We start from the raw sequence: 7,810 nt of genomic DNA, 5'->3' as shown, positions 1-7,810 counted from the left end.
CAATTAATATAATAGTGAGTGTCATCTCAGATAACTATTCCGTGTAACTTAAATGTATTCAGTAAAAGTTATTCTATGACAGTCAAATGGCCCAGTTAAAGTTTGTAAGATATATTTGGTCTTATTTGGAAGGAGAGTAAAAGTAGAACACTTAGGGGGAAAAAAATGAACTATTTACCCACTGTTTAGACTTAGTAGAGAATTCAAGTTGATATTCTTAAGATCAAATCTAACAACTTGAAGAGATTCGGTGTTACTAAAGACAGATCCATATGCCTTGATCATCAATTAAATGGTAGAAGATAGGTTTACCCCCATGAAGAAAGTTAAGAGTCCAACTAAGTCCATAGCTGATCACCTGACCATCCTACCTTTATAAGAGGTAGACTGAGGATTTACAAGGAAAAACAATGATCTAACATAAGAAATCTTGTAATTGACTAATTGGCTTTCCTGATGGCTCAGTATCTGCCTGCTAATGCTGGAGAAGTGGTTTCAATCCCTGGGTCAGGAAGATCCCCTGGAGAAGGAAATGGCAACCCCCTCCAGTATTCTTGCTTGGGAAATCTCATGGACAGAGGAGCCTAGTCCATGGTGTTGAAAAAGAATAGAACATGACTTAGCAACTAAACAACAAATATTCTGTTGCTCTTCTCCATTTATTTCCAGTTTGTACTCTTTCAGAAGCCTTTTGATTAGAGGCGGAACTGAAACCATACGTTTCCAAAGTATGAGGTGTTTCCTTTCTTCTTTCTTTATTCTGACATTGATCACGCTCCTGTTACAGGTCAAGCACTTACAGTGGGAACAGTGATGAAGAAGCCATTATTACTGCACTGAAAGCCCAGAAGGACAGACAAATGTAAACGGCAGTTCCAATAGAGTTTACCATGCTATAGGAGTAAACCAAAAGAACACTTAGCTTTCCTTGAAAATGAAATTCAGGGAATACTTCACAGAAGAAGAGATGACTAAGATGAATTTTGAAACTCACAGATGAGAGTTTGCTGAGTAAGGAGGAGGAGGAATTGTGCTTCAAATACAGAGAACAGCCCATGAAAAAGCAGAAGTGAGATACGGTGCTTCAAGTACAGAACAGAACAGAGCTTATTAAAAGGCACCAACTTATACACAACATATGGACACAAAAATAGAAATATACAGGTTTCTCTCTTAATACGATTTCTCAAACATCCCATTAGAATCCTAATCTCCTTTTCTTTCTTTTTTTTTGTTATAAAAGTCAGTTTATTTTCCCTTTCTGTGTTTCATAGTTTTCCTTTTGGTCAGTATTGAGCAGTTAACTGATTGGAAATCTGCTTGATTCAATAACATTAACAAGTTTATAAACATACATTTGAGAGTATTAAAGCAAAAGGTTGAAAATTTTTTCCTAACTCCATGTAAATTAGGCAGCCATAAAAATTGCACATTTTTCACCTGCTCACTTCCATATTTAAAATATATATAGAGGATGACCTTAAAATATTGATAATTAGTATACAATTCACAGCTTTCAAGACATGTATTCTACAGACTTCTAAAAAATAGATACCTAGATGCCTCTCAGGCCCTAGTAATCCACTGTAATTCAACATCACATACTTAATGCATAGAAGGCCAAAAGGTTTCTTTTTCTCTGATTTTAGTCTTCTGCTGAGGTAACGCAAGGAACCCAGTTATGACAGAGATCGAGCCTCTGACTTCCTAGTGGATCCTAAAAAGTTCCCAGAGAACAAGCCTGGCGTTGAGTACTTCCGTTATAAATTACATACTGGAATGTTTACAACTGAGGTACCTCATGGTCCTTGACAGGAAGACAAAAGACTTCCAGGAGTTGAAGGTAATTCTGAATGAAGATGGAGAAGAGTTAAGGATCACTGGAAGATATTTCTGCTTCCGGAGCTGAACGACTTCAGAGCAGACACAGAGTAACCGAACCACTCAGCACGTAATGTGATTTTTCCCACCAGAGCTTAACTAAGGGATTCTCTGTCCAAGACAGGCTTACACTGGACCCAGCTGGAGCACTGGACCAGGATTTGATGCTTCATAGATGAGCTACTGTCTGTAAACTCATGACTGAAGCAAAATGCAACGATCCTTTCTATTCATGGAGTGTGTCGTTGCTACAAACCAGGCACAGGTGCCTCATGGCCACTCAGCTTTCCAGGCTGGAGAACAAGGGCCCAAGGCCAATAAAGCATTTACAGTTAAAGGGGTGAACCTCCACAGGCCAACAGAGTTGCAGGCAGATTCACAGGGCCTTCATTTGGTACAGTCATGAAACAATGGTGATAAATAAAAATCATTAACAACAACCCAGTCTTCACTCTGGTCAGCATCTCCAGGGGCTGACTCTGCTGAAAGAGGCTCAACAATCTGAGGTTATGTTGGAGTTCTTAAGACAAACCCAAAATAGGGCGAATTAAAAGAAATAGTAGTCCTGATGTGTCTCTTGATTATTCTTGTTCTTTTGTGGGTACTGGTCACTCACTTAAAATGTGAGCTTGTTGTCTTTGCATAACAGAGCATGTTTCCATCACTATTAATGGTGAAATAAACAGGCTTGTGCAACTTGTCATAATAATGAAAAAGTAGAAAACCCACATCCACCCTAGGTTGTCCTGGATCAAAGATACTGGCCCATGGCAGTTCCAATGCCCCTGGTTCCATCAACCATCCCAGTGACGGTTGCCAAAGCCTCATTGCTCCCTTGGATCAGCTCCTGACGACCAAGGTTCACAGAAATAGCTGAGCTAATCATATTAGAAGTTCCACCAATAAAAAAATCCTATGACAGCCATCAGAAGTGCATTGATGGACTTATCATTTGGAGAATGACTGTATCCAACAAGGGACTTGATGGACAGAAGCAGACTGAGAGCTAACACTGATGCCTTTTCCTGTAACATGTCGGAGATGAAGCCTTGCAGCATTCCACCTATAATTCCTCTGATATCGTACCAAATGGACAGCTGGTCAGCTTCGGCCTCCTTCCATTTGAAGTTGATACTCAGATAAAAGGGCAATCAGAAGAAGAAGGAGTACTTCACTAACTCCAAGGGCTTCTCTGGTAGCTAAGCTGGTAAAGAATCTGCCTGCAATGCAGGAAACCACGGTTCAATTCCTGGGTCAGGAAGATCCCCTGGAGAAGGGATAGGCTACCCACTCTAGTATTCTTGGGCTTCTCTGGTGGCTCAGCTGGTAAAGAATCTGCCTGCAATGTGGGAGACCTGAGTTTAAGCCCTCGGTTTGGGAAGATCCCCTGGAGAACGGCTACCCACTCCAGTATTCTGGCCTGCAGAATTAGTCCATGGGGTCCCAGAGAGTCGGACACAACTGAGCGACTTTTACTTTCAAGCACCGATAGGCCAGTGAATATGCTATAATTCCGGGAAGGCCACAAGCCTGGTAGAAGTTTATTGCCTTGACTTGGGTCACAGTATTGCCTTCTTGGATTGAATAATTAGGCTCAGCTTCTTCTTCATTTTCAGCACCATTAATTCATGGCCTGTGTGAGTCTTCTTCAAAATTTTCTTCTGTCTCGATATCTGAGGGACCGATTTCTTCTGGTGATACCAAGAGTCCAAAGAAGATGATGGTCCCACCAGCAAACTGCACAGCTAGCATCACCAGGAAGACATACTCATAACCATACTGCAGAACGGAAGAAGCTAGACATGCTCCCAAAATATTGCCCACTGAGGCACCGGCACTCCAGAGACCAAAAACAACTCCAGCTTTCCCAAACTAGTTGCCGGTAACAAAAACCACGCGGGGCCAGCCGGTGGATGGCAGCAGGCCATTCAACAATCCCCGGGCTGCAGCACAGCCCCTTGTAGAAATGCAGCTGTTCCATGAGAGTGCCAAAGATGAACACCACTAATGCGGAAAAGCACATGCCACAAGATAGAACCCATCGCAAATTTAGCCGATCGGCGAGATACCGCTGATGAGAAGGCCCACAGCACAGGAGAAGAGGAAAATGGTGTCCAGCGTTCCGAGTACTTTCTCTGCACTGGGAAACATGTGGCTGCTGCTCCAGATCTCCACAGGCAGTTCAACGGACTTGTTAAAAGCACCTGGGGTCCACTGCTTAGAGATACTGACTTTGACCTTGCTAATGTTTTTCTCCATGCGTGGAGCAATGGAGTAACTGAAGAAGGTGAGCAGGGATGTGACCACGTGGTGATGGCTGAACTGGGAGAGCACAGTTCCTCTCTGAAAAATACTTGGCCAGGCCGTGTGCCTCCTGACCTTCCTTCTCACCGTGACTTTAAAGTCTGGACAATGGATGGTTTATATCATTTCTTCTTTGGCCGCTTATGCACCAGAGATCTGGAGTAGTAATCGCGCTCTGGCCAGCTGCTCTGCTTGCTCCACTGGGTCAGCCTTGCCTGCAACCCCTCAGCTCCTGCCCGCCACCTCACCTGGGCCGCCATGCCAGGGTTTCCCCTAATTTCCTTTATTCTTAGTCATCATATAGCATGTGCTAGGCACCAGGCAGAATTCTAAGATGGCCCCAGCGAACTTTACCTTCAGATACCCCATGGACTGTGGTCTGCCAGGCTTCTCTGTCCATGGGGATTCTCCAGGCAAGAATACTAAAGTGGGTTGCCGTGCCCTCCTCCAGGGGGTCTTCCCAACCCAAGGATTGAACCCAGGTATCCTGCATTGCAGACGGATTCTTGACTATCTGGGCCACCAGAGAAGCCCAAGAGTACTGAAGTGGGTAGCCTATCCCTTCTCCAGGGGATCTTCTGGACCCAGGAATCAAACCAGGGTCTCCTGCATTGCAGGCAGATTCTTTACCAGCTGAGCTACCAGGGAAGCCCAGAAATAAACAAATTTCTGTCTTTAAACAATTTCTCAAGCGTCCCATCAGAATCCTAACCTCCTTTGTTCTCAGTCACTATGTAGCATGAATTCTGAGATGGCCCTGGCAACCTCACCCTTGGGTCCTCACAGCCTTGTGCAGTCCTCTCCGCTTGACTGAGCCAGGTCCAGTGGCCCACTTTCAACATACAGCCTACAGCAAAAGGGAGGGGTAGGGACATGCCTGGTGGTCCAGCGGCTAAGGCTCTGAGCTCCCCATGCAGGGGGCCTGGGTTCAGTCCCTGATTGTGGAACTAGATCTCACAAGCCACAACAAAAATTTGTATTTAAGAACCATGCAAGTAGAACACTGGCCTAAGATTTGGTAAAGAGCAAAGCTTTATTCCACTGTAATAGCTTACAGTGGGGAAAAAACCGAACAGCTCTGGGTCCTCCGTAATCAGGTTTTTTCCAAATAAGTCATCTGATTGTGGTGACTGGGGGCCTCTGCCCACGACAGTTCCCAGTCTGGCCTCTCCATCATCTTCCTAGTGACTTAGCAGGGCAGTTGCCATGCAGGTAACCCAACCCTCCCTCTGTAGGGCTCCACCCAGAGCTACAATGTTACATGTATAACATGTGTGACGTGTGTTACACGTGTACATGTAACACAGAGTTACACGTGTTGCAGTGGGGATACATGTGTGTCACTACCTTTCTCTTTGTGCCACTGGGGGAAAAAGTGCTATAAGCTTCAAGAGTGGTCACTGCATGTTGTACAAACATCTTTGAAAAAGTGAAAGCCACTCAGTTGTGTCTGACTCTTTGCAACCCCATGGACTGTAGCCTGCCAGGCTCTGTCCATGGAATTCTTCAGGCCAGAACACTGGAGTGTGTTGCCACGCCCTCCTCCAGGGCATCATCCCAAACCAGGGATCGAACCCAGGTCTCCAGAATTGCAGGCAGATTCTTTACCATCTGAGCCACCAGGCATTGGTCCGCAAACATCTGTGGATATATGTGAAATAAAGTTAATATAATGCTTCTGCTTAAAAATACCAAAGAGAAGATTGACGATCCCACATGCCACAAGTAAGACCCAGGACAGTCAAATGAATAAATATACAAAAATAAACATTTTTTTTAAAGAAAAGAACTAAAACAAAAATGTGATGGGTATATCACTTCTGAGATGAGCTTATAAGAGACTGTGTCTTCCATCTCACTCACTCTTTCTTGCTTGTGCTCTGAATGGAAACCAACTGCCAATGTATGAACTGCCTCTAGAGAGGCCCGCATGGCAAGGAACTGAGGGTGATCTCCAGCCAACAGCCAGCGAGGAGCTGAGGCCTTCACACAATGACCTGTGATGGACTGAAAACTACCAACCCCAACATGAATGAGCCTGAAACAGACCCTCCCCTGGTGGAGACTGGAGATGACCGAATATGTTTACTGCAGCCATGAGAACCCCCAAAGAGAGGGCCCAGCTAAGTCAAGGCGAGGTTCATGACCCATAGAAATTGTTAGAAAATAGCTACTTTGTTGTAAATCACTACATTTTGGGGTGATGTGTCACTCAGCAATAGATAACTAATACACTCAGAGGTTTAAAATTTCTGCTTCCTAAACCCATCCCTTCCAATAATTAAAAATTACATCTGTCCTTAATTATTTACTGTGGCAACAACAAAATAAATATACTGTATATGATGGGAGAGGTCAGGGAAGAAAGTAGAAGAGAAGTTTAAGGAAAAATGGGGGACTACATTGAGGTGGAGGCCTTCCCAGGTTACCCTAGTGGTAAAGAATTCGCCTGCAATGCAGAGACATAAAGAGATGTGGGTTTGACCCCTGGGTTGGGAAGATCCCCTGGAGGAGGGCATGGCAACCCACTCCAGTACTCTTGCTTGAAAAACGCCATGAACAGAGGAACCTGGTAGGCTACAGTCCATGGGGTCACAAAGAGTCAGACACAACCTAACTGACTTAGTGGGTGTGTGCACATGCACACACGCACACCCGCACACACACACCCACACCCGCACACACACACCCGCACACACACATATTGAAGTGGAAGTCAGTAATCTCACCTCCAAGGGAGTCAACATAAGATATAAAATAACCCAAAGAAGCCAAAGAGGGAAGAAGAAAAACAGAGAGTTTTGAACCAAAGGAATGTAGGCATATTAGGAACAAACTCTCCCCAACTTGTTAGGGGCTTAATGTTTATTGAAGGAAAGGCTGAATGAGCAATCCTTGCCAGATGTCAGCCACAATTTCACAAGGCATAAACTTGGATTTTACAGACTAGGGACTAGGAAATTATGATGCAGAGGCAAGTTGATGGCTCAAGGGATCTCAGTGCTTCTTTAGTGGAGCAGAGCATTGGAGCAAGTTCCTTAGAATTTAGTGCCTCGGTTCTGCCAATCCACAAGATCTTTCAGTGCAGCAGACAATATCATTTATTTCTTGAACTTTGGGAGACCATACAGAGCATGTAGTATGTCTACAGTCTGTCTAGTTGTGATTCTTTTCTATTTCTTGAAGAAGTGAAGTGAAGTTGGTCAGTCGTGTCTGACTCTTTGTGACCCCTTGGACTGTAGCTTACCAGGCTCCTCCATCTCTGGAATTTTCTAGACAAGAGTACTGGAGTGGGTTTCCATTTACTTCTATTTCTTATTAGTTGTCTTATCAGTAATGTCGGTAAGGTTTCTTAAATAAATTAAAATAAATACAGAGGTTCAGAGAAGTGACGAGTTCAATAGAGCCAAATCAGATTCAAATCAAGAATTCAATTTGGTCCTGTACACTCTCTGTATTTGGGGCTTCCCAGGTGGACAGAAATGTGGGTTCTTTTTGGTTAGTGAAAAGAAAAATCTTAATTCCTTAATTTGAAAATTTCTGTCCAAGGTTAACCCATCCTCCTGTGCTCTGAATTCCAGGTTCTTCTGGCTTCTCTGGGATGATAACAAAAAGCAATACTGCC

The 7,810-nt window shown here is 44.1% G+C and overlaps 1 pseudogene; it reads right to left on the bottom strand.

Annotated features, from left to right (window-relative positions):
* Positions 1–2,489: 2,489 nt before the first annotated feature.
* Positions 2,490–5,812, bottom strand: LOC113894653 (annotated as a pseudogene).
* Between the last annotated feature and the right edge of the window lie 1,998 nt (positions 5,813–7,810).

This window comes from Bos indicus x Bos taurus, chromosome 6 (assembly GCF_003369695.1).
Source record: "Bos indicus x Bos taurus breed Angus x Brahman F1 hybrid chromosome 6, Bos_hybrid_MaternalHap_v2.0, whole genome shotgun sequence".
Classification (NCBI taxonomy): Eukaryota; Metazoa; Chordata; class Mammalia; order Artiodactyla; family Bovidae; genus Bos; species Bos indicus x Bos taurus.
The sequence above is the reverse complement of the archived record's forward strand: the minus strand, read 5'-3'. Positions and strand labels throughout refer to the sequence as shown.